The sequence below is a fragment of the Camellia sinensis genome, chromosome 4 (genome assembly GCF_055761805.1).
Source record: "Camellia sinensis isolate YWXY chromosome 4, ASM5576180v1, whole genome shotgun sequence".
In the NCBI taxonomy this organism is placed as follows: Eukaryota; Viridiplantae; Streptophyta; class Magnoliopsida; order Ericales; family Theaceae; genus Camellia; species Camellia sinensis.
Window position 1 is genome coordinate 154,518,511 of NC_138964.1, and position 27,826 is coordinate 154,546,336.

The window sequence follows — 27,826 nt, forward strand, 5'->3', positions numbered from 1 at the left end:
AATTAGCGACTAAAAATAAGTTTGGTCGCTGATTATATGGGTTTTACAGACTAAAAAAATTTTAGTAGCCAAAAGTCTATAATTGGCGACTAAAAAATAAGTTTAGTCGCCAAAAGTGATCATTTTTAGCGTGGGAGAACTAAAATCCTGAGGTGGGAATAAAATTTTTTGGTGACCAAAATTTTGGTAGCTGAAAGTGCATCTTCGGCGACCAAATCCGATTTTGGTCGACAAAAGTTAAGTTTTTTAGCAACTAAAAAATAATTAGTAGCCAAAAGTATAGAATTGGCGACTAAAAAATATTTTTAGCCGCCAAAAGTGGTCTTTTTTTTATTTTGGTAGTAAATAGTTTAATTTACATAAATTATGTTCAATAAAATAATTATGTTTATACATATACTTTTATATTAATATGGATTAATGTACTATATAAATAATATACGTTGCATATATAATCATGTGGTGCTTTAGAGGTGTAGTGGGAAGAGTGTGGTGTATAAGGTTTATGATGCGGAAGGTTCGCGGTTCGAGTCTCCGCAAGAGCGGATCAAATTGTTCTACAACGAATTATCGTCATGAATGGCACTTGATAGCGTCACGAATAGTGCCTACCATGACATTAAAGTGTCACTGAAAGGTTTTAGTCTTGATGGTGTAATGACACTTACAAGTGTTACTAACTATTTTTTTAATGGCGCTTGATAGTGCTATAAATAATATCTACTGTGACATTAAAATATCATTGAAAGTTTTCAGCCATAATGGTGCAATGGCACTTGCAAGTATCTACCGTGGCACCGATAGAAGTGGCACTTGTTCAAAATGCCACAAGACCAAAAAATGTCATTAGAAGAATAGTTTTGTGGCACTTTCAAATGTCACTAAACTAAGAAAATGTTGTAGTGTAGACACAAAGTAATGACCCCACATGTATCTAATAATATTAAGGGTGAGAATTTGCGACGCGATTTGACACGATAACATGATTTAAAACGTATACAAAATTAGCGAGTTAGGGTTGATTATTTCCTAACACGAATATGACACGATTCGATAACACGAATATTAAACAGGTCGAGTTAATGTCAAATCTGTATAACGTGAAATTGACACGAATAACTTGTATAATAAAGAATAAAGAGTATCATGACATTTTTTAATCTTTTACGTAATTACATTCAATTTATTAAAAGTACGTAAAAATATGATTTTAAGTTTAATATAGGTTTTGTTTTTGGCTTTAATTGAAATTAATATATTTTTTTATCTATTATTTGAGCTAATCTAATAAAAAAATATAATTTTTATAAATTAAGAAAATAAAATTAAGTTGAAATCAAGTAATTTTATAAATAATTTCATTTAATAGAGATTAGTTTCATTAAATTTAACTTGTGAATAAATTTTTAATTTTTTTTTCATACATTTGATATTTTTAGTTAATAATGAATTTTTTTGATATAACTTGTTAACACAACACAAATTGAACATGGACCGAAAATGACATGACACAATAACATGAAATAATAAATGGGTTGGATTAGTGTTGAGATAATTCTGACACGAATCCGAGATAACGCGACACGAACATGAACAAGACTCAACGCAACATGACAACCACCCTAAATAATATAGGCCTCATTACCTTTGTGTCTAGTGGTAAAAAAATTTAGTCATAAAATCGTTTATATATAGCATTATTTTAAACTTTTACAATAATAGTTCCACATAAATGGAGAGAGTTGAACTTTTCACCTTCTATTGTGGAAAGTTAGTTAAAATCTGATTTTTTGGTTTTTTGAATTTTTTGGGTCACGTCTCCTCTTAACTTTTTGTACCTTTTTTTTAAAAATCAAAAAATCAAAAAATTAACTTTTAACTTACTTCTCAAAATAGACCTTGAGACCTTGGACGAACGGGTTAGGCCTATCGGGTCCACTCCAACCACTTCATTTGTTTATATAAATACTAGAGGGTGGCACACACGATGTGTGTGCAATTTAATTAAATAAGAATAAAACAAAATAATGATGAAATTAATATCATAATGTGTAGTTAGTTTAAGTGATACCTTAAACTCATGGTCATAAGTTCAAGCTTTGCCACCTCTTTGTGTAACTTTTTTTTAAAAAATAAAAATAAAAAATACTGTCACATAGCATGAGGAGAGCAAAAGTTTCACTACATCAATTGAAACTTTCACTTAATAATAGTATAAATAAAAGATAGATACAAAAGACCAAATGTTTCACTACATCAATTGAAACTTTCACTTAATAATAATATAAATAGATAGAATATAAAAGATAGAAGATAGAAGATAGATAGATAGATAGATATTTTTTCAATTTGGTAGTTGTACTAAATTCAATACCTCAATTGATTCACAATCCAACTAAGGACAACTTGGTTCTCACCAATATATATATATATATATATATGTGTGTGTGTGTGTGTGTGTGTGTGTGTGTGTGTCAATTTTCGACCACACTACCAAATTAGTACTTAGCTGGAGAGCACCGGCAGAATAGATTAAGCCCGAACGACCTGCAACAAAAAGAAGAGATTCCAGCGGTGGTTCGTCCACTCGGGGGCACTCTGACGATCTAGTCAGTTATCTCTCAAAGATAATCAAAGTGCTTAACTCACTATTCATAATATAAATTGCGTACCTTAGACCCATTGAGGGTGCCTTTCTTTTATAGCCAACTCAATCTTAGTCTCAATAGAAGCCTAGCTTCAATGGACTTCAACTCAATGCTTATCTTAGACTCTCCAATAGATAAAGATAAACTCCTTAAGAGCTTTATCCTTATCCAGGCTGAGGTTTTTCCTCATTCTAGGACTTTTGTCCCTTATCCGCTTATCCTGGACTCCGATATCTTCGGAGATAACCTCGGCCTAGTCGAGATAACCTCGGCGTCACGACTTGGGCACGTGGCACCCCGACTGACACGTCGGCGTCACCTTGGCCACGTGTTGGTACTTAGAAAATATATCCCCACAACTGCCCCCTAGGTTCTATTACCTCGGCATCCTGAGGTGATGGAACCTATATCGTCATATCGTATAGCATGTCGGATGTATCATCCATTTACCGAGGTCATAATACGTCGGCTTCACAGGACCAGGTTCAGCCGAGGTCACTTGCCTCATTAAACCAAGAACTCCAAGAGTTTTATCACGCGTATGAGCTGTCATGCAAAATAAATCAACCGTTTCTGCCACGCGTCTTCCCCTCACTGGATCGTACTTGATACGTGCTTGTAAGTCGTCTTGTGTCTGGGTGCGCCGTCTGACAAGCACGTTGCTCTAGATGCATTGATGGTTTTTTGCCGCCATTCTCCGCGTTTGATCAAAATCAACTTTCTCTCTCCGTCTCTTCACTTTTGCATCCTTTGTTTCTGAAGCTCCCAACTCTTTCTCTCTCTAACTTTTTTCTCCCAAATCTGCCATTGTCGATCTCGTGAAGCTTTCTACAACTAGCCTCACCCTCTCCTCAGGTGGGCTTCTGCTGCACTTCCTTACTTCCGGCTACCATCTGATCCCGGCGAACTTTACTTTGGCTTCATTTTTCTGGTAAGCCACTATTCTTCCTGGTTTTCAGTTCTTGATTTCACTGCATATTTTGCGAACTTGCTTATGTCTTCGATCATTTTAATCTGTACCTTGATTTTCACCATGTGTTTGAGTATGTTTGCTTTGTGATTCTATTTTTGCCCAATTCGTGTCTTGAACACGCACACACACTGCTCACAAATTTGTTCTCTTTTGCCACTGTTCTTGGCCTCGCAACCTTGTGCACACTTTGTCATAGTGTTCTTGATAGTTCATCACTGTTCTTGATTCTTGAACACGTTCTTGTTTTCTGTTTTTTATGTCTTTTCCAGATTCGTGCTTTCAATCTTCATTTCCATAGATCTAGGTTTGGGATTTGCTTGTAGAACCCACAAATTTTTAGGAAAAAAATGAAACACATTTCCCTTAAGATCCCCACAAATTCTTATCCCAGCTCACATTTAGGTTTTAGTCGAGGTCCTTAAAAAACCGTCACAAAACACTTCCTTCCGAAATCCTACACCTTCCCCTCAAGCCGACATCATGGATATGTGGAAGCATAGGGTAGACACCCCGACCAAATTAGAACACTTCAGGCAGGAGTTTGACATCCCGACCGACGTTCATCTAAGGTTAGCCAGGGAAAACGACTCCATCATACCCGATAAAAACCTCATGCATTTCCCTGTTATTGCCTTTATTGAGTGTGAACTTAGGCTCCCACTCAACATCCTCTTCCGGGAGATACTCCATTACTATAAATTAAACCCAATGCAGCTCGCCATCAACTCCTACTGAGTTATCAATGGTATAATAGCCTTAGCTAAACAAGAGAATGCTAGGGTTACCTTAGCCGGCATCCAATACTACTACACCATGTGTGGCGTCAAATTGGAGAAAGGCTATATTTACTACCTCAAGCCGAGGTCCACAAAGTATAAAATCGTTGCCGACCTCCCAAATTCCAACAAGGGAGCCGGGGATGATTACTTCATTATTTTGGGGAACTGGGAGTTCGCTCTAGATGAGGACCTCCACCTTTACCCTCTTCCTTGAATAGTTTTTGTAGAGGGTAATGGTAAGAACCCAGTGTTTATACTTACTTGTTTTTTAAAGTCTTCAATACTTTCCTTGTTCTAATGTCTATTTTTCTTGCAGCTCTTCCCCAACCAGAAAAAGGCTTCCGCAAGTCCTTTTTCCCCAGCAAGGGTTTGAAGAAGCTATTGGATTTTCCAGTCCACAAGCAAAAAGCCCCTCTGGTACTCAACTTCATTCCCACTTACAAGTCGGTTCTTCCCGACGTTCCAAAGAAGAAGAAGAGTCAATCTTCTCCGTCCGCCACAACTCCACCAATAACTTCATCATCTCGGCCAGATTAACGTTCAACCTCAGATCCAGCAGAACAATCATCTACCTCGGCTCCACAGCTGATCCCGCAATCCCAACGCCAACAACGTCGCCGAACTGCAATTTCTGCCGAGATGGGTCGCAAGAAGGCAGCCGCTGAAGATCTTCTAGCCGATATCCCTATCTCGGTTGATACTCAACCAGCACAAACCCAACCTCAACCAAAGCTGAAACAAAAAAGGTTGAAGAAGGCTCAGCCAAATGCAACGGCGACTCAGATTGACACTGAGGACACCTTGCCAATTTCAAAATTGGTTTCGAGGCCAAGGTCCTAATCAACTCGGTCAAAGAGGCCAAGGTCCGAATCTGCCACGACCTTGGGGCCAATGAAATCAGATGCCCCATGGGCCCCTCCGATCACCATCGAAGACAAACCGTTCAGAGCGGGCGACAGTGTGACCTACTTCGAAGTCGGCGTCGCCCTCTCCACGGCTTTGTTGCTTCCAAATGACCTTAACCGGAACACCGAGATAAGCGAGTATGAAAACTTCACTCTGGTGCTCCAGTACTTTGTTCAAGTAAGTCTTTCACACTTGGTATTTTTCTTTCTCTATTCCTTCATACTCAGAGAATTTTACTAACTTTTGTTCTATTGATTTTCTTTCAGGCGATCCAGCATGCCCACTCCTTCTCTATGCAAGCTTTTGAAGTGAGGAAGGCGTTGGCGTACAAAATAAGGGAGGTCGCCGCTCTACAAAAGTCCCTCAATAGGGCCAAGGACAAGATGAAGACCCTGGCAGATCAAGCCAAGGCAGCTGTAAAAGCTCAGGACGCGGCTGAGGAGAAAGCTGACGCTGCAGAGGCCATTGCCAAGGTCCTCACGGCTGAAAAGAAAGAGGCCGAGACAAAAATGGCCGAGGCCCAAAAGGAACTGCAAGATGCCTTGCCACAAAGGAGGCCGAGATCAAGGCCACTGATGAGAGGGCATACGCAGAGGGGGCGGCCGACGTCAAGGAGGATTATAAAAAACAAGCGAAGCAGGCATGCAACAAGGTTTCACCCTTGGTTGGATGGCTGCTCTGAAAAAGCTTGACGTCGCCGAGGACTCCCCCCTCAAGAAAGTCGACGTCCTACCCCTGTCATTTCCCCGTACTCCAAGCCAATCCGAAGACGATTCTGAGTCTGAGGAGGAAGCTTTGGTGAGGAAGTCGAATGAAGCTACTGGGGCAAGTCCCCTACTCCAAATGAGCAAGTCCTGGACTCGACTCAGGATGAGAAGGGTAAAGAGGTCTCCAAGGATACTACTCTTGAGAAGACAACATCGGACGTGCCTATCGCCGATAAGAGCCTCGACCAAACCCTTCAAGAAATAGATGCTGAGCTCGCGGCTGAGAAGGCCGCCGAGATGTCTTCTCAGCAGTCTCTCCAGCTCCAGACCCAACCAGCCGGAGGCGCTGAAGAGCCTTAACTTGATGTTTTTGTCCTTTGTTTTTTTTTTCTTTCTTTGAAACAATGTAAGCTCTTTATGTGGCCGACATGCCATCTTTTGAATGTAAATACAACTTCTTCTTTTGAATGCTTGTACGTTTGTCTTCCCTTTACTGCTCTTGTATGACTCTTATACTTAGAATATTTTGCATATCTTCAATGTACACCTTAACTGTGTAATCTTCTTGGGGTGAAATACCTCGGTTATACCCACCAACGGTTTACATCGGCAAGTACATAAGTACTTATTTTAATACAACCTTGGCCTTAGCGTGTAAATTTTTTTCACAAATTTCAACAAGTGTGCAGTTCAACTTCAACTTGTAAATTTTTCACAAATTTCAACAAATGTTAAACATGATCTCGGTTTAACTTTAGCTTGTAAATTTTTCTCAAATTTCAACAAGTGTTAAACATAACCTCGGTTTAATTTCAACTTGTAAAATTTTCACAAATTTTAACAAGTGTTAAACATGACCTCAGTTTAACTTCAACTTGTAAATTTTTCTTAAATTTCAACAAGTGTTAAATATGATCTCGGTTTAACTTCAACTTGTAAATTTTTCTCAAATTTCAACAAGTGTTAAACATGACATCGGTTTAACTTCAACTTGTAAATTTTTCTCAAATTTCACCAAGTGTTAAACATGATCTCGGTTTAGCTTCAACTTGTAAATTTTTCTCAAATTTCAACAAGTGTTAAACATGATCTCGGTTTAGCTTCAACTTGTAAATTTTTCTCAAATTTCAACAAGTGTTAAACTAATTTTAGCTTGTATATTCTATCTTTCCAGGAACTATTTTCCAACTCTCTGCCCCCTAATGTGAACTTAAGTTCCACTTGGGTTCTCATTATGCATGTATTCCAGAAACATTGTCAAGCATCTTATCAGTCACAAGTGTATAAGAAAAATCAAGCTAAAATTGAATTTATTACTTCGGCTAATAACAAAGAACAAGAAAATCTAATGATAAAAAAATTTCAGATTGTAAGTATTCCAGGGCTTTGGCAACTCTTTGCCCTCATTATCTTCAGGCCGATATGCCCCATTGCCTAATACCGAGATGATTCTATAGGGTCCCTCCCAATTTGGGCCAAGCTTGCCCTCTTTGGGATCCTTCTTGTTGCCGACAACTTTTCTCAAGACGAGGTCACCGACTTGAAACTCCCTTGGGTTGACCTTCTTATTATAAGCCCTGGCAAGCTGCTGTTGGTATGCTGCCAGCTGAATTGTAGCTCTCTCCCTTCTTTCTTCTAGCAGATCCAAATCTCGGGCTAATAATGCATCATTAGCCCCATTCTCCACTCCCTGGGTTCTGATTCTTGGAATGCCGATTTCTAGAGGAATTACTGCTTCTGTGCTATAAGCCATGGCAAATGGGGATTCTCCAGTTGATCTTCTCGGCGCAGTCCGATATGCCCAGAGTACACTTGGCAGTTCATCCACTCACTTTCCCTTTGATGCTTGCAGCCTCTTCTTAATCCTATCCAAGATGACTTTGTTGGATGCTTCTGCTTATCTATTGCTTTGAGAAAAACTTGAGGTGGAAAAATAATTCTTGATTTTGAACTTTGCACAAAAGCTCTTGATTAGCTTACTATCAAACTGTGTTCCATTTTCTGCAACTAGTGCTCTTGGGATCCCAAACCTGGTGAAGATGTTCTTCCATATAAAGCTCTTCACATCCACGTCTCAAATCTTGGCAAGGGGTTCAGCTTCTATCCACCTGGTGAAGTAATCTATTGCTACCAGCAGGTACTTCCTTTGCCCAGTTGCTTGGGGAACTTTTCCGACGAGATCTATGCCCCATTGGGAAAATGGCCCAGGACTGGATACTGGGTTTAGGTCTACTGCTGGTTGGTGTATCAGAGGTGCAAACCTTTGGTACTTTTCACACTTCTTGACATAGGCTTCTGCATCTTTCTGCATGTAGGGCCACCAATACCCCTAGGTAATGGCCTTATGAGCAAGTGATCTGTCCCCAGCGTGGCTTCCATATATTCCTTCATGTATTTCGTATAAAAAATCTTCAAGTTGTGAAGGGTGTACACACCTCAAAAGGGGTCCAGTGAATGATCTTCTGTAGAGATGTCCCTCTGCTGTCATACTGAATCTTGCCAATTTCAATCTGATCTTGTGTGCCTCTTTGTGATTATCTGGTTTTTTTCCTTTTTTGAGGAATGCTATTATTGCGTCCATCCAGCTTGGTCCCATGTCCACATACATTGCTTCATGCTCTGTGGTTGGTAGTTCGATGCTCGGGCCTGACAAGTAGTCAACCATTATCGTCATTGCCTTTCCAGGTTGTGTTATCATCTTGGCTAATCTGCTGTAGCTGGAAATTCTGAAACAAGGCTATCAATCTGCCGACCTCCTTCACATAGGCCAACATCCTTTCGTCTCGGGCTGCGAACTCGCATGTTTTCTGGTTGACTATAAGCTGAGAGTCACAGAAGACTATCACCTCATCTGCTTCTACTGTTACTGCCAGTTTCAGTCCTACAATTAGTGCTTCATACTCTGCTTCATTGTTTGAGGCCTTGAACCCCAAACGAATGGATTGTTCTAGTATCTGTTCGCCTGGAGATACCAGTACTACTCCTACCCCCGCTCCTTGTCGGTTTGAACTCCCATTAACAAACAGTCGGAAGGAGTCGCCGATGTAAATGCTTCAGGGCTTGAGTTTTTTTTCTTTCCTTTGTTCTGTTGCCCTCGGCTAGGCTCCTCTTTGCTCGCTTGGACATCGTTCACCTCAACTCAATGGAGCCCGTTGTACGATGGCTCCTGGAGTGAACTCGGCCACGAAATCGGCCAAGACTTGGCCTTTGATTGCTGTTCTGGGTCTGTATTCCAGGTTATACTGGCCCAAGGCCACTACCCACCTAGCTATTCTGCCCGTCAGATCTCCCTGCAGCAACAGGGACTTTAAAGGATGTTCAGTTAGCACCATAATTTTGTGGGCTTGAAAGTAATGGTTCAGCTTCTTTAAAGCTATTACTAAGGCCAACATTAACTTCTCCAAGGGTAAATACCTGGTTTCTACATCAGCCAAGGTTTTGCTTACATAGTAAACAACCCTTTGTTCCCCTTTTTCTTCTCAGATTATCACTGCGCTTACCACATGTTCCGAAACTGCTAAATACAGGAACAGCTCCTTTCCAAGTTCTGGATTTGAGAGAACTGGAGCCGTGGTCAAATACTTCTTCAAGTCGGCCAAGATGACTTTGCATTCCTCTGTCTATAAGAAGTCTGTAGCCTTCTTCACTAAGCTGAAAAAGGGTTTGCATTTGTCAGAACTTCTGCTTATGAACCTGTTCAAGGTGCAGCCTTTCCAGTCAACATCTGTACTTGTTTCGCCGATGTTGGGCTTTTTAGTTCTAGAATGGCCTTGATCTGATCTGGGCTGGCCTGGCCTCAATGCCCCTTCTGGTCACCAAGTATCCCAAGAACTTACCAGATCCAACTCCAAATGCACACTTCGATGCATTGAGTCAGAGCCAATATGTCTTAAGGATATCAAAGACTGCTTTTAGGTCGGCTAGATGACCTTCAAGTTCCTTGATCTTCACGACCATGTCATCGATATAAACTTCCACTGTTTTTCCAATTAGATGTCTGAACATCTTGGTAACCAATTCTGGTAAGTTGCTCCTGCGTTTTTCAACCCAAAAGGCATCACTCTATAGCAATACAGCCCATTTGGGGTGATAAACGCAGTCTTCTCCTCATCTGGCGGTACATAACTATCTAATGGTACCCCCTGTAGGCATCCAGGAAGCTCATCATTCCATGCCCTGAAGTGGCATCCACCAGTTGGTCTATCTTGGGTAATAGGAAACTATCTTTGGAACAAGCCTTGTTTAGGCTGGTAAAGTCCACGTAGACCCTCCATTTACCATTCTTTTTCTTCACCACCACTGTATTTGATAGCCACGTCGGGTAATTTACCTCGCGGATGGCTTTGGCCTCTAGAAGTCTGTCTACTTCCTCTTCCACTGCCTCAACATGCATCAACGTCAGTCTTCTTGCTCGTTGGATTACAGGTTTGGCCGACCTGTCTATGTTCAGTTTGTGGCAAGTGACCTCGGGGTTAATGCCAGGCATTTCGTAAGGCGTCCAGGCAAATACCTCAATGTTTGCTCTCAAGAACGCCTCCAGTTCTTTTTCCTCTTCTTCGGCTAAGCCTGAGCCGAGAAGGAAGAAGCGTTATTCATCCCCTTGCTGGATGAGGATATTCTTTAGGGCTTCTTCACTCTTCTCGGCTGGCTCCTTGCCGACATCTTCTAGGACTTCCATGTCCTTGTCTTCGATCTCTGCCTTTTCTGGTTCTCATATGCTGCAGGTGGATTTCATTGCTGCCATGGAGCAGTTCTTTGCCTGCAGCTAATCTCCTCTGACCTCCTCTATCCCATGCTCTGTTGGGAACCGCAATAGCTGATGCAATGTTGAGGGAACAACCCCCATTGCTTGCAACCATGGCCTCTCCAGGATAACATTGTAAGGGGAGGATGTGTCGATTATGGTGAATTCTTTCTTTATCTTCTTGGTGCCAGCCTGCACTTCCAAGCTTGCTGCTTCTAGTGGCCATGTCAGCGTTCCATTGAACCCGACCATTGGGCCATTAAATTACTCCACATCGTCTGGGTGAAGACGAAGCTCATTGTAACATCTGACATACATGATGTCACAAGAGCTGCCTTAGTCAATTAGGATGTGCTTCACTTGGCACTTCGCAACTTGGAAGGATACTACCAAGGCATCGTTGTGCGGATGTTGTACCATCTCCTGGTCGGCTTCAGTAAAAGACACTACTGGTCCCTGGCACTCCTCAGCCTGAGGTCTTTTCTGCCGGACCTGGTACACATGCTGCAAGTGCTTTACCTTCTGGGTCTCCCCCCGTATTTCGTTTTCGTTGACCTTCGAGTGAATTACATTAATTACCCGAGGTCCGTCTGCCTGCGGTTGCTGTGCTAGGGGAGGTGGAGCTGCTGGTGCCTGAGGCAGTCTTGCCATCTCTTCCCTTGTCCTGGCCTCATCTACAAGGTCCATCCAATGGCCTTGCGTTACCAGGTCTTCTAGGTGCGACTTCAGGGCTCTGCAACCCTGAGTCAGATGCACATCTTCATTGTGGTAAGCACAATGCTTACCAAGGCTTCTTCCCATAAACTCTCCTGGTAACCTTGCTGGTGCTCTAAAATAGGGCTGGGTTCGGATTTTATCCAAGACTTTGTGAATTGGAATTCGGAATACAGTTGTGACTGCCTATGCAGTCCTCAGTCCTATCTCTTGCTTGTTGGATCCATTGTTACCTCGGCCTCGCTTCGGCAAGCCGTTTCCTTTCTCTTGCTTTGTTACCTTAATCCCTGGTGTGTCTTCTTCGACTCTAGCATATTTCTCAATTCTAGCCATGAGCTCCTTCATGTTTTTTGGGAATGTTTTTGCCAATGACTTTCGTAGTGCATAATCATCTTTTAGGCTGTTCTTACAAGATACGATCACGACCTCTTGGTTGCACTCGGGTATTCGGTTGAACACCTCATAATACCTTGTTGCGTAGGCCCTAAGGCCTTCATCGTCACTGATTCTTAGAGCCATCAGGGCGTCTACCCTTAACGGCTGTAGTTTGTTTGTCACGAACCTGGCCACGAACATCTCGGCCAGGCCTTCCAAGGTCTTCACACTTCCTTTTGGCAATTTGTGAAACCAATCCGATGCAATTTCCCGACAGGATGAGGGGAACACCTTGCAAAGCAACAGCTCGTTCCCAGTGTACAATGCCATCGAGTTTAGGTATAAACCGACGTGAAAGTTGGGGTTCGACTTACCATCATATATCTGGAACCTCGGCATACTGAATCTTTTTGGGGCCTCAAACTTGTCCAACTCCACCGAGAATGGTGTTCTCGGCTTAACAGGGGAAGTTACCTCGGCATTTTGTTGCTTCCTCTTGAGGTAATCTCTCAAGTTCTCTTTGGTCCACCTAGGGGCTCGGGTATCTCCTGATTTCAATATTTTAGGTGCACTACTCTCAGCTTCGTTGTGAGCCCTTTTCGACCTTTCTCCATCAGTTGCGTCGAAGCACAACTCTTGCCTTTGAATATGCCGATGTTCTCTAGGGTCTGCCTGCTTGGTGCGATGTGTCCTTTGAGATTTTTCCCTTCTCGACTCTTCCCGCCCGACCTCCCTTGAAGACCGGTGATAGTGTTTTTCACTCCTGGTGTGCTGGGGGGCTACTGGGATTGTTTTTTGCCCTCCCTTCTGCGCATTGGCCGCTAGAATCGGCATGTCCTGCAGTGAGAATGGTGGCTGCATAACGTTGTTTTGCATTATGAAATTGACGACCGATTGTAGGCTTGCCAATTTGTTCACCATCCCCTTCATCTCTTCATCCCTCCACAAACATTTATATTTCCATACCTGGAGGTTATCCTCGTTATATTACCCGCTTTGGTTCATTTTCTTTGGCACGTCGCCTTCCTGGCTGGTGTCATTTCCTCCGTGATTCTGAGTACGAGTCTCTTCGTTGCAGTTGTTTTCTTCGACGTCAAGGTCAACAGGTTTCCCACTCCCATTAGGAGTGTCGTCCCCAATCTTCTCTTTATGTCTGTTGTTGGCTATCTATTCTCCTTTCGTTCCCACAGATGGCGCCAAATTGTGTGTGTCAATTTTCGACCACACTGCCAAATTAGTACTTAGCTAGAGAGCACCGGCAGAATGGATTAAGCCCACACGACCTGCAACAGAAAGAAGAGATTCCGGCGGTGGTTCGTCCATCCGGGGGCACTCCGACGATCTAGTCAATTATCTCTCAAAGATAATCAAAGTGCTTAACTCACTATTCAAAATATAAATTGCGTACCTTAGACCCATTGGGGGTGCCTCTCTTTTATAGCCAACTCAATCTTAGTCCCAATAGCTTCAATGGACTTCAGCTCAGTGCTTATCTTGGACTCTCCAATAGATAAAGATAAACTCCTTAAGAGCTTTATCCTTATCTAGGCTGAGGTCCTTCCTCATTCTAGGACTCTTGTCCCTTATCTGCTTATCCCGGACTCTGATATCTTCGGAGATAACTTCGGCATAGCCGAGATAACCTCGACGTCACGACATGGACACGTGACACCCTGGCTGATACGTCAGCGTCACCTTGGTCACGTGTTGGTACTCAGAAAATATATCCCCACAATATATATATATTATACGTGTAAAAAATCATTAGATAAAGAAAATAGAAGATCGAAACAACCAATAAACTATATTGTCTTTTGGGATCGATTCTTAATTTATTTTTTGTTGCCCATTTTTTTTGTTGTTGTCATATTGAAATTTTAATTGAAAGAGTTAGAAGAAGATATAAAATAAATTAAAATAATCCACCAATTTTACCCCTTTATATATATATATATATACACCGGATCTTATTCAAACTTTTTAGTAGCAATGAACAAAACGAGATTAAAAAAAATAAAAAATAAAAAACTGAGGTAGTTTTGGTGTTTTCGAGTGGAAAATTGGAAAGTACTTAGCATTGAAACTAATCCTACTTACTATTATACAATGTACTCTTAATTACCCAAAATAAATAAATAAATTAGGAGACATGCCTCAAAAATGTAGTTGGGCACTAAAGTTTGACGGGAAATTATTAGATACTCTTAAAATATCATTTGGTTACATGAAATTCTTAACAAATAAAAAACCATAGTACAAATTAAATGAATAATCTTTTTTCCTTAGTTTCTTAACAAAGATTAATCAACATATTTTACCTGTAAAAAACTTTAGTACCTGATTTGAAACATGGTGCTCGGCATCTACTGAATAATTACCCTAATTGGATCCCTTTCTATAGTCTTTCAAATAGTCCTTGGCTAAGTCCTACGCAGATATTGTAGATGGTTAGTGGATATGCTCCTCACGTTTAACTCTTGTCAGCTCGTTCTATATACCCGAATCATATAATTAGAGAGTGTTGTTTGATTCTTGAATTTACACTCACTACAAAAAAATTGATTTTTTGCGACGGTAAAATACCGTCGCTAATACTCCTAATGCCGTCGCTAATACTTTTTGCGACGGCAAGAGGGGGGTCGCAACTGCAGGGGTTGCAAAAGAGTTTTTGCGACGGTAAGTGCCGTCGCTAATGTTTTGCGACGGCATTTTTTGTCTTTTTGCGACGGCACCATACAGTCGCTAATAACGTTTGAAATTCCTTAACTTTTTTGCGACGGCCCTATTTTACCGTCGCTAAAAATGTTATTTGAGACGGCAAAAAATACCGTCGCCAATAGTCTTTTTTTTAAAAAAAAAACACTACTTTTTGCGACGGTATGGGCCGTCGCAAAAAATATAAAAAATATGAAATTTTCTATTTTTTGCGACAATGTAATGCCGTCGCAAAAAATATTAAAAAACAATAAAATTTCTATTTTTTGCGACAGTATAATGTCGTCGCAAAAAGTAAAACCTGTAACAAAATTAATAAAAATATTAAAATTTTCTATTTTTTCCGACGGTTAAGAGCTGATTATTTACATTCTATTCACAAAAACATCATAACAGAAAATAAAAATAAAAATTTAAATTGATCAAACCATCAAATTCAATATTTTACAAAGAACAATTAAACTGTACATGTTCATAAAAGCATATTTAAATTATACAATTCACCCAAATCCTAAAAAAAAAAAAATAATAAAATAAAATCTAAAATTCACCAATCAGCACATTGGATATTTAAATGCTCTTACAAAAATTAAAAAATTTCCAACAAGATCTCAATTTTGAGCCTATTTCAAAAATCAAGCTCTAAATTCATTACTTCTAGAATCAGATCTTCCCCTCGGCAAAATTTATCCTTTTGACCTACAAATAAATAGATAACAGTTGCAAATTATAATCTTTTGGAAAAACCAACTATTTAAACACTAGTAATGAAGACAATGAAGACTGTGGAAAGAACACTTACGTTGTCATCAGGAACAACTGCATATCTCTCAATTGGAGAAACCAAAGCTTTCCCTGCTCACAAAAAATAATAATAATAATAATAATAATGGAATTCAATGTAGTCCAAAATAGTGTAATAAACTCTTATTGTAATATACCTAGGGAATTTTTTCATGTCTGATGGGAGTGGGAAGGGTTGGACTTAAAGGGTTCCTACCTGTCTTGGATTGTAGAATACACAAATTTATTTTGTAGGAACTCACATGCAGAGGGTCCATCATAAAGAATTGTGAGAAGAATACTAATATGTGATTACAATTAACTCTATATATGGTAGTTAATCAGGTGTAACGAAAAAAAATAAAGGGATTTGCGTTATATTTCTTACTAGCAACTTATTGACCATAGATTGATGCTTGGTTAAACTTGATCTCAGATTAAGCTACTGTTATGGAGGTGTAATTCATTTATGAATTGAGTTAGATTCTGTTTAGGTATTTATCAACCTTATTAGTCTAGGGGTCAAACATCCACCTTGGAATGTTACGACATTGCTCAAAATTTAAATGTGTAGTATAGATTTAAACCTTAGTATTATATTATTAAATAGGCTACACCCAAGATTAATCTAATTCAAATTTTGCATATTTTTCTACACATTTTTTGTAAGTTTGTAGTATTATTGTCTCGTGAATGCCAATAAGAAAGGTAATCTACCCGAATTGGATGTCTAGTTTGAGCACCTCATGCTCGCCACGTCAATATTTTTTAAAAGGTAATAGTTCAAATTTTATCTACCTATTTCCAAACCCAATTTTAGATCCAACAAAAAATTTTCAACCCAATATTTGATGGGTTAATAAGTCAACAAAACCTAAAACTTTGATTTACAAAAAAATATAACGTAGGTGGCATAATGTGTTGGGCTGAACTGTTATACCCGGAATGTGGACTAGAGAGAAATAAATTATATGGTGCAAGTCTTTGACAATTTGAAGTAAAAAAATAGTAGTAACAAATCAATGAATTAATAGAGAGACTCACAGAATCTGGTGAGAATTCCAGAGGATAGAATAGGAGTGAAAGTCCTCAGTGGGATCAAACCAAAGCTGGTGCCTCATCTCTCGGTTTCCAGTTCCATTCTTGTAAACGTTGGTCTGAATGAGGTACGGCTGCCCTGTGAACTTATTAAATGCTACCATAATCAATTGTCAATTAAAATCAAATATAAAGTGATTAAATTCATAAAATCACTGACAATTGGGGATATAGCATTTCAATGCTTTCTTCAACAGCATATGTATTACATACATATATATATATATACACATACAGACCACTATATTCATATGATCCATGATCCATAAAATCTGTTACAGTGCTAGTGCTACACATGTATATATTATATATATGCATTGTCTAAAAAATCTGCAATCTTCTTCAACATTGGCGTTTGGTTGAAGAAGTTGAAGGGGAGAGTCGAGATCCGAAGTTGATTGAAGCCATTGTTGGAGAGAAGAGGGAGAGGGGAGACAGATTATGGTTTGATTAGGGTTTGATTTAGAAAATAATATATATATATATATATATACATAGGTAGTTTGCTCATTTTATAAGGCATTGTTCTTATGGACATAATAAATTAATGCCTGGACTTTGGATAAATCAAATTCAAAATTGAATTTTTCAACTGAACCCTTTTTTTAATGACTTCCTAAATGCATTAACTAAAAAATCCAAAAGGCAAGTATTACCAAAATTATTTTGTTTATTCACTTGCAAATGCAAGTGATATTATTATTTTTTAAAGTTAAAACAATTAATCAACTCATTTAACAAACAAAAAAAAAATGGAACTTGAACTTCGGTCAGGTAATCCTTAAATCACACACAATATGTAGTGATTTAAATTGCATATATATACATCGTGTATACTAACCGTTAATATATGTTAAGAGAGCACAAATTAACAAAATCTTAAACCGCAAAGTCAGAACTTCTATTTCATATTCATATCTCAGCCTTCAATGTTTGTTGAAACCTTCTACATTATTAAAATCAATGAGTTGACTTTCAATAGTTTGTAAATTGTATATATATATATATATATAAACTGAAGACATGTATGTAAAGATTATAAGCACTTTCCAACATCAATCAGTTGGTGTTTTTCTCTGTGCAGAAAGAGGGTGTCAATGAATCCCCAGCAGTTCCTCCTTGTATGCCTCTCTCTCTTCCTGCCATTTTTTACACATCTCTCTCTTGCCGATGTTGGCACTGCTGCCAGCTATGCCCCACCATACATACGTAAGTACCCACTCCACAATTACAATCAATCATTTACAAATCATAACCAATTCTTTCCACAATCAAACCCTCTGTCTTTTAAAAAGATGTAAACGGAAATGGATTACATAACTCAACACAATTGTCTCACATGAATGTGGACTAGAGAGAAATAAATTATATGGTGCAAGTCTTTGACAATTTGAAGTTAAAAAAATAGTAGTAACAAATCAATGAATTAATAGAGAGACTCACAGAATCTGGTGAGAATTCCAGAGGATAGAATAGGAGTGAAAGTCCTCAGTGGGATCAAACCAAAGCTGGTGCCTCATAATAAGCTGTCACAACACCAGCAGAGTCACCTCCCACCAACTTGAGCTTCATGCTGAACCACCCAAATCTGTATCTCTGCTTTGTTTGAAACCCACAACCTATTCAAATATTTCCATATTCAATCTCATGTTTTCATAAACAAATTCTTCAATGCATAAAGTAAAACATTACATATACATGGCACGGGAGGTCAATGTAATATAAAAATTTAAAGCTTCAGCTTACTTACAGGGATTTTGCAAACAACACCGAGCATGATCCTACAGCACCAGATACAATGGCATAGGAAAAAGGAAGTAGCATTTGCCAGTAGGGCTTATCCACAACTTGTCCCCAACGTTATCCACAACTCCTCTAAATCCTATTCAAAAACAGACCAAAAACAAAAACAACTACGGATATATGTGTGTAACCAAGATAAGAACAACCCACAAACAAACAAATATCTTACAAACCCAAAACCAACAGCAAACAAATACAGAGTTACATAACATAAACAAAGAAAAAGATGAAACTTTTACCGCAGATCTTGATGGGGGCTTCGAGCTCTAAGAGATTGGGTTGTTGGAGGAAGATTTCTCTCGAAACGGTGCAAAGCTGACGGATCTCAGCCTCGGAGAGCTGGACCTGGACCTGGCGTACACTCCTCGCCTGCCGAAACTCCAAAAGCCGATTAATGATGTCATCAAGAACGGCAGGGTCCATCCCCTGCCCATTTTGCGCCATCAAACCTCTCTCTCTCCCTCCCTCCCTCCCTCCCTCTTCAATTAATTCTTAGGGTTTCACAGAAAAAAAAAACCCTAGATTCCCAAACACAACGAGAAACAAGGGGTGGAAGATTGAACGACGAGAGGTGGATCGGAGGCAGAAATTAGGGTTTGAAGAGGATGAATAAGAGAGAGAGAGAGAGAGAGAGAGGGGCCGGGGAGGAGACGAGATCGATGATCTTTTCTCTCTCTCTCTCTCTCTCTCTCTCTCTTTTCTTTGCCTGGTTGCCCCATCAAAGACTGAACAGATTGGGGATTTTGGGTTTTTGGGGGGAGGGGGAATGGAAAACAACAAACAGATTAGGGATTTTGGGTTTTTGGGAGGGGGGAGCGGGAATGGAAAGGGGGGGTTAGGGATTTTGGGTTTTTGGGAGGGGGGAGCGGGAATGGAAGGGGGGGGTGGGCGGCGGCGGCCATGGAAATTTTTTTGGATTTTTTTTTTATTTTTATTTTTATTGCAAATAAATATTTAAATAATAAAATGATGGAAATTTTTTTGGATTTTTTATTTTTATTTTTATTGCAAATAAATATTTAAATAATAAAATGATGGAAATTTTTTTGGATTTTTTTTATTTTTATTTTTATTGCAAATAAATATTTAAATAATAAAATGATTTTTTTTTTGCAATAAATTTTTTTTTTATAGTTAATGAATTTTTATTTTTATTTTTTCATTTAGTAAGGTTGAAAATTTATTTGTTTCATATTTATTTCAATGAATAAAAAATTATTTTTTTTTTTATTTGGTAGAAGTAGGGATAATATTTTCTATTAAAATAAAGTTAATTTTTTGTGGTCAATGTGGCATTTGCAGTGGTAGTAGTGGTAATAATGGAATGGCATTTGCAGTAGTGGTGAATGTGGTAGAGAAGATGGGTGGTGAGAGAGAGATGAGTGAGAGACAGATAGAGAATAGAGATAGAGAGAGAGAGAGAGAGAGACAGAGACAGAGACAGACAGAGACAAAGTGATGAGCGAGAGAGAAAAACAAAGTGGTCGCTAAAAGTGCATTTTCTTGTAGTGGAGAGCTCGGTAAATAGAGAAGAGATGAGAGAGAGAGTGAGCAAGGTGAACACAATGGGGAAGAGAGACAAGTAGATAGACAGACACATAGAGAGAGAGAGAGAGAAGAGCGAGAGACAGACAAACAGACACAGAGAGAGAAAGAGAGAGAGAGAGAGACAACAGTGATGAGTGAGAGAGAGAAGAGAGGTAATATTTTGTGGTAGAGAAGAGGAACTGACAGTAGTGGTGAAGGTGGTGGATAAGAGATGATGGTAGCGGTGGTGGTGGTGACGAAGGAGATTAGTGGTGAAGTTGTGGTAGTAGTAGAGTAGATGGAGTAGCAGGGGTGAAAGAGAGGTAATGGCAGTAGTAGTAGTGGCAATAGTGGTAGTGGTGGTAGTTGAGTGATGGCGATGGTAGTAGTAATGGTAGTCGTAGAGGTGAAATGGCGACCGTGGTAATAGTGGTGGTAGTGAATTGGCATTTGCAGTAGTGGTAAAGGTGGTAGAAGAGATGAGTGGTGAGAGAGAGAGATGAGTGAGAGGCACAGAGAGAGAGAGAGAGAGAAAAGAGATGAGAGAAGAGATAGATGAATGAGAGACACACACAGAGAGAGAGAGAGAGAGAGAGAGAGAGACAAATAGACAGACAGAGAGAGAAGAGTGATGAATGAGAGAGAGAGAAAAAATAGAGAGAAAAAGATGAAAAAATTGGTGAAAAGATATAGACAAAGAGAGAAACAGAGAGAGAGAAAAAAAAAGAGCGAAAAGAGATAAACGAGAGAGAGACAGAAAGAGATGAGCGAGAAAGCGAGAGAGAAAAAAAGAAGAGAGACAGAGAGAGAAGATAGATGAAAGAGATAGAGAGAAGAGAGATGGACGAGAGATACAGAGAAAAAGAGAGACAGACAGACAGAAAAAAAATGAAGAGTGAGAGAGAGAGAAAGAGAAGAGAGACAGAGACACAGAGAGAAAGAGAGAAACAGACAGACAGAGAAGAGTGATGAGTGAGAGAGAGACAGAGAAGAGAGACAGAGACACATAGAGAAAAGGAGAGACAGACAGACAGAGAAGAGTGATGAGTAAGAGAGGGAAAGAGAAGAGAGACAGAGACAGAGAGATAGGAAGATGAAAAAATGGGTGAAAAGAGAAATGTTCAAAAGAGTAAGACGACGTCGTTTATAGTGGATCGATAAATCGAGAAGGAGCTCGATAAATAGAGAAGATGGGAGTAAGAGAGTGAGCAAGGCGAACATAGTGAGGGAGAAATAGACAAATAGACAAGTAAAGAGAGAGAGAGAAGAGTGATGAGTGAGAGAGAGACAGGGAGAGAGAGACAGACAGAAAAAGAGATAGAGAGAAAAAGAGAAAGAGAGAGATAGAGATATAGGGAAAGATAGAAAAAGAGAGAGAAACAAGAGATGAGCGAGAGATAGACAAAAAGAGAGAGAAATAGAGCGAAAAGAGATGAGCGAGAGAGAGACACAGAAAAAGAGAGAGACAGAGAGAGAAGAGAAATGGGCGAAAGAGATAAAAAGATAAGAAAGAGAGAGAAAATAAATGAGAAAGATAGAGAGAAGAGAGATGAACGAGAGAGACAAAGAGAGAAAACAAACGAGAGAGATAAAGAGAAGAGAGATAGGCGAGAGACACAGAAAGAAAATGAGAGAGAGAAACAGACAGATAGAGAAAGAAGAGTGATGAGTGAAAGAGATAAAGAGAAGAGAGAGAGATAGAGACAGAGAGACATAAAGATGAAAAAATGAATAAAAAGAGAAACGTTACATCAAAAGAGTAAGAATACATTGCTTTTTTAAAAAAAATTTGCGACAGAAAAAAGTACTAGAATTTATTCAAACCATTTTGTGACTGTATATATATGAAGTTGTCTCAAAACCACAATCACTATGCTAGGTTAGAATTTTCCAAAAACTCTTTTGAAAAAATTATACTTTCTTGTTTTCCGTGTTATATTATTTTTACTGAATTTTTTTAATATTTTAAGTATTTTGTTTTTAATTTTTAGACACACCTAACATAAATACACTTAAAAATTAAAAAAATTGTAAAAAAAATCTTTTAAAAATTCACTAAATACCAAAAATACAATAATTCAATACATTTTTTTTGGTATTTTTATGTATTTATTAATTTTTAAAAATATTTTTTCATAATTTTTTTTTTAGATACATCTAAGTAAGGTGCATCTAAAAAAAATATTTAAAATTTTAAAAATATTCACTAAAAATTAAAAAAAAACACGAAAGTCACTTTTTGCGACGGCAGAAAATGCCGTCTCAAAAAGGCAGAGTATTTGCGACGGCACCATTTGCCGTCTCAAAAAAAACAGAGCATTTGCGACGGCACAATTTGCCGTCTCAAAAAAACAGAGTATTTGCGACAACAGAAAATACCATCGCAAATGCTCTCATTTTTTGAGACGGCAAATTGTGTCGTCGTAAATGCTATGCTTTTTTGAGACGGCAAATGGTGCCGTCGCAAATACTCTGCCTTTTTGAGACGGCATTTTCTGCCGTCGCAAAAAGTGACTTTTTGAGACGGCAAGTGCGCCGTCGCAAATAGTCCCGTCTCATATACCCACTTTTCTTGTAGTAACTCTGAAATAGACAGGAAGAATGTTACGTAGGACGCACCTTTTACTTAAAAAAATAAGAAGGTTCATATCTAAATCAATTCTTGTCCTACACAATTAATCCAAGTTAACGTCAGGCATTGATAAATTTAAAAAAAAATGTCTCACTAGAAGTAGACATGAAATTTAAATATATTAAAACTCAACATTAAGATATAATTAATTAAACTAAAATATCTACAAAATCATCAAATCTTTTTTCCACCGAAAGGGAGATAGAAAATTATGTTGTTGGGGTCACTTTTTATCTGCATGCGTGGACAATAATTTTTACAAAAATATAATTGCATTATCAATTGGACCATGTGTTTGAATTGTATATCTCTACAATGATTTATTGAGAAGTAGATGGTAAGTAATGATTTATCATTTAATTTTTTATATCAAATTTATTTGTTATTTAGTATGATGTTTTACATGTTATCAAAGAGTGCGATTTATTGCACTAATATATTGATGATTTGATACAAAATTACTAGGATATATTATATTAATCTCTTTTGAGGTTTACAAAAAATATAGTAGGTTTAATAGTTTTAACATAATTATATTAGACTCATTTAAAATTTTAATTTAGGTAACACTTAACACCTATTTTTTGTGATTATCTTCATCAAAACCAAATAACAAGAGAAAAGACAAAAACAAAGTGTACATGGTTTTTTTTTATTAAATTTTCAGCCAAGAAAATATTGTATTGCTATCTTGCTACACTATTTTGGGTAAGTTACATTGACGTTCCTAAAGTTTGAAAAACTTTATAGTAAATTTTATAAATTTGATATAATTAGACTAATCTCCTTAGTAAGGTTAAAAGAACTTAAATTACTACAAATGGTGTAAAGATATAATGATAAATAAGAAAAAAATATGCATTTCAATGTAAAAAATATGACATCATTTTTCTATTCATTTAACTAATGAATTATTGATAATAGAAAAAAAAAAAAAAAAAGAAGCTAAGTGTTATTGACTTAAAATTTTAAAAAAACTCAATGTAATTATGTCAAAATTATAAAATTTATTATATATTTTTTAAATCTTAGAATAAGCCCGTATAATTTACCCAATGATTTTTTAATCGGCCAAGCTTTAGTTAGTTGGATTGTAACTAATCCATGCATAATAAGTACTCTTTAACACTAATCAATTAAATTAGGTCAAAAGACGCCAACATGGGCTTTTTGGGAAGTGGATTAGTAGCAAAAAAATTAACTTTTTAACTCATTTTGAATCATATCATTTTTTACAATTTTTATCTATTTTTTTTTTAAAAAAAGCCAAAATAAATATATTTAAAAGTTAATTTTTAACCATCTTTTTAAAATAACTTGTGTAATTATAACACTAGAATGATGAAATCATTTGACTTTATTTTATACAACTATTCCTTAGAAGTTAAAAGACAAAAAATATAGGGTAAATTATACTTACATCTCTTGAGGTTTGGATTTAATACGTATCACTTTTTGACGTTTAGAAAATTACACTAACCCCCTACCATTGTAATTATTTAAACGGAATGAAGACATTGAATTCATGCACTTTCTCTTTTCTTGCATTACTTTCATTCCTTTGTTTTTTTTTTTTCCAATGTAATTTCTTTTTTTTTTTTTGATTAGGTATTGTTACCTTTTATATAAGTTGGGGGATTTGTGAAAGGAGACTATTAATTATAGAGGTGAGAATGTAATTTTTAGAACGTCAAGGGATGAGATATAATTAGACCAAATCTCAAGAGATGTCAATATAATTTACCCAAAAATATATATTATATATAAATAAATTAAAATGAAATTTAAATTTCATTAGTTTAACACTATACTATTATACTATTATTGCCCAGATTTAAGCATTTCCTTGCAAGGACTCATCTAATCATGTAAGATAAAGTTCATTAACACAGTAGCTCTTCAAACCAGGCAGCGATTGAATTTTGTGTTCTCTCTCTCTCTCTCTCTCCAAATCGTACTTAGTTGTACTCAGACTACAATTTTATTTTATTTTTTAAAAAAATTTACCTAAAAATTCTCATATGGAGAAATATTAATCTATTTAATTTTAAGAATTTTCTTACGAATCAATTTGTTCTTTTTTGTTTTTAAAAATTATATTTATTTGATTTGGTGTCTTTTAAATTTAAGTGAATTTTTATGATTTATTTTTTCAATTTTATGATTCGTTTTTGGAATTGAAATGGAAATGTGAGGCGGTAGAAAATTCGTTTTGGAGGGATTGGTGATTGAAGTGTTGGTTGTCGAGCGTGGAAATCTACATTTCTAGTAGTGTGATTTTTTGGTGTTACATTTGAGTGTTACATTAAAATATTACGTTTGAAAAAATACATTAAAGAATTTTTGTGTGTTATATTAATTGGAGTGTTACGTTTGAAAAAAAAATATATATACTAATGAGTTTTGTTGGAATGTTACGTTGTTACGTTTGAGAGAAGTACAGTAAAAAAAATTTTAATATATTATATTAGAGTGCTACGTTTAGAAAAAAAAATACACTATGGAGTTTTTGTGTGTTACATTGATTGGAGTGTTACATTTTGAAAAAAGTTCACTAAGGAGTTTTTTTAGAATGTTACGTTATTATATTTAAAAAAACATACTAAAGAGTTTTTTAGTGTGTTACATTGACATGTTATGTTTGAGAAAAGTATACAAATGGGTTTTTTAACGTATTACATTAATTGGAGTATTACGTTTGAAAAAAATATACTAAAGAATTTTTTTAGTGTGTTACGTTTGAAAAAAATACACTAAGGAGTTTTTTAATGTGTTATATTAGAGTGTTACGTTTGAAAAAAGTACACTAATGAATTTTTTTGAAGTATTATGTTTAACAATTTTAACATTATGAGAATACCTGCATTTGTCTTTCAACACATAACATGCGCACGTTAATACTTGATCCTTTGTGTAATTCACATTAGAATGGGACTTTTGGGTACATAAGAAAAAATGAAAGACTAAATAATTCATAAAATTACTATTTAAGATTTATTGGTATTTTACATAATTTTATTATTATTATTATTATTATTATTATTATTATTATTATTATTATTATTTTGAGTAGGGGAGAGGATTAGAATATAAGGAGAAAATGAGTTAAAAAGAAAAGTTATTTGATAATTTTGAGATATGATCATGTAATATTCTAAGACCCCGTTTGTTTTGGGTTATAGTAAGGGGATTAGGATTACTAGTACCTTGGGATTAGTATATGGGGTGTTTGTTTTGAGAGATAGCCTTGGGACTATTAATACCTTGGGACTAACTAATACCTTGGTATTACTAATACCTTGTTTGTTTTGAGAGATAGGGAGGGTATTACTAATACCTTGGTATTACTAATACCCTTGGGGAGGGGATTCATAGTGAGGAGGTAGAGATGGTATTAGAAAAACAGAGGGGATTAGAAATTTTTTTATTTTTTTTATTTTTTATATATTGGAAATTTTTTTTTAAATATAATTTTTAATTTTTTATATTTTTTTATTTGTTTTATTATTTTATATAAAAATAATTTAACAATTCCTCACTACTAATCCCCTCACTATCAATCCCCTCACTACTAATCCCCTCACTATCAATCCCCTCACTAACAATCCCCTCATTATTAATCCCCTCACTATCAATCCCCTCCATTCTATCTCTGAAAACAAACGACCCTCACTAACAATCCCCTCACTATTAATCCCCTCACTATCAATCCCCCTCCATTCCATCTCTGGAAACAAACGGGGCCTAAGAGTGTGTTGTGATTTATGAAAAGAGTGATATTCACGATTTTATGTTTAATTATAAAAGAACAACAAAAAAAACATAATCTTTGATTATTGATAATGAATAATGTCAAATAATATTTTTGAATTACCAAATAATTTTTTAAAATCCAACACATGACCTACTAGTAATAGCAATGAATTATGGCCATTCAACTAATTCCAGCGGTTCAACCAACTTTAAGATTAATATTATTATTGAAACAAATCTTACATCTATTACGGCGCTGTTATAAAAGCTAAATTTATGGAAAACCAACACTCTCTTGCCACGTCACAAAGTCGGCCATTGTATTCAAGAGTCTCATCAATTTCAGCCTAGTTAAATCCTCTGTCTCTCTATGCTAATACTAGGGATATTAAATTTTCTACCAAATAAATGATCAAATGTCTCACATATTTTGCAGATCTCACATTCATGTAAGACATTTGATCATTTATTTAGTAAAAAATTTGAGACTTCTAACATTTTTCGTCTCTCTAAACTGTTGTTATCAACCCATTTGCATCTTTCTTCCTTCATCATTTCTCTTTCTCTCTCTAATTAGTTCTTCATTTTCCTCCTTACAAGCTCGAATGGCCAGCCACCATTATCACCATTCTCCCGCTTAAGGTGGTATAAAATATGCCTAATTTATTAAAATTGTATCAATTCACATTAATTTATATCGCTTTAATTATTAATCGTAGTTTAAATTTTAAAATTTATAATTCGTCTTCCAAATCGTTTCACTCCGCTATAATTAATATATATATATATATATATTTTTTTTTAATTTTTAATGATATATCAATATAAAAATAAGTGAGAGAGATTTAAGATATGAAATTTATTACAAATTAGTAGTTATATATATGAAATGTATTACGTAATTTTTTGTGTGTTATACATATAAAAAATATTATACAAATTAGTATTATATATTATTTAAATATATAATAATTAGTTAGAATATTTTTCAATCCATCAAAAATCGCTCAAACTGCAATTTATCAATTCGTTATTCAATTTGTAATTTTATTCTTAAATTGTCCAAACCGCACCGCACACAACATTATAATAAAATTAATTTTGTTTCAATTAATTTCCGCACAATAACTAAACCCATACCATTAGTAAATCCATCACAACAATATAACCCATACTATCATTTTCAACCACCAATTATGGACTCATTTGGGAAGATGGTTAAAAGTCAACTTTTGATTTTTAACTCATTTTTGGCCATATCACCTCTTATATTTTTTATTCACAAAAAGACAAAAAAAAAAAAAAAAAAAAGAAGCTAAAAAGACAATTTTTAACCAACTTCACCAACATTGTTGCTCATTGCCTCTGCAACTTCTAATTTTTCTATCTAAAATCCCCCCTTTCACTCAAAAATGAAAACTTTCAAAAAGAAATAACAAAATTAATTTTCTCCCTCTAATATTTTTTGCTATCTAAACCTCACTCTCTTCTTGGATTCATTTTTTATTATATACAAATACAGATAAAATAATTACATTTAACAAGGAATAATAGAGAGGTCCAGTTTTAGAGAGTAGAGGATATGGGTAAGCTTTTGATTTATTGATACTCTGTTTGGTTGGAAGATTTTGATGAGGAATTTGAAAAAAGAAAGGAAAAATTTAGGTGA

General features: G+C 36.6%; 1 long non-coding RNA gene across 2 annotated transcripts; it reads right to left on the reverse strand.

The window, feature by feature from the left end:
• Positions 1 to 15,071: 15,071 nt before the first annotated feature.
• LOC145789603 (uncharacterized) lies at positions 15,072 to 19,044 on the reverse strand. 2 transcript variants are annotated; one of them, XR_014327700.1, is made up of 6 exons: positions 18,485 to 19,044; positions 18,193 to 18,324; positions 17,886 to 18,061; positions 16,389 to 16,521; positions 15,364 to 15,416; positions 15,072 to 15,260 (listed from the first exon to the last, which is right to left on the reverse strand). It is a non-coding gene; the product is annotated as an uncharacterized LOC145789603 (long non-coding RNA). The 2 variants fall into 2 exon arrangements; XR_014327699.1 differs by having other exon boundaries at positions 16,389 to 16,528.
• Between the last annotated feature and the right edge of the window lie 8,782 nt (positions 19,045 to 27,826).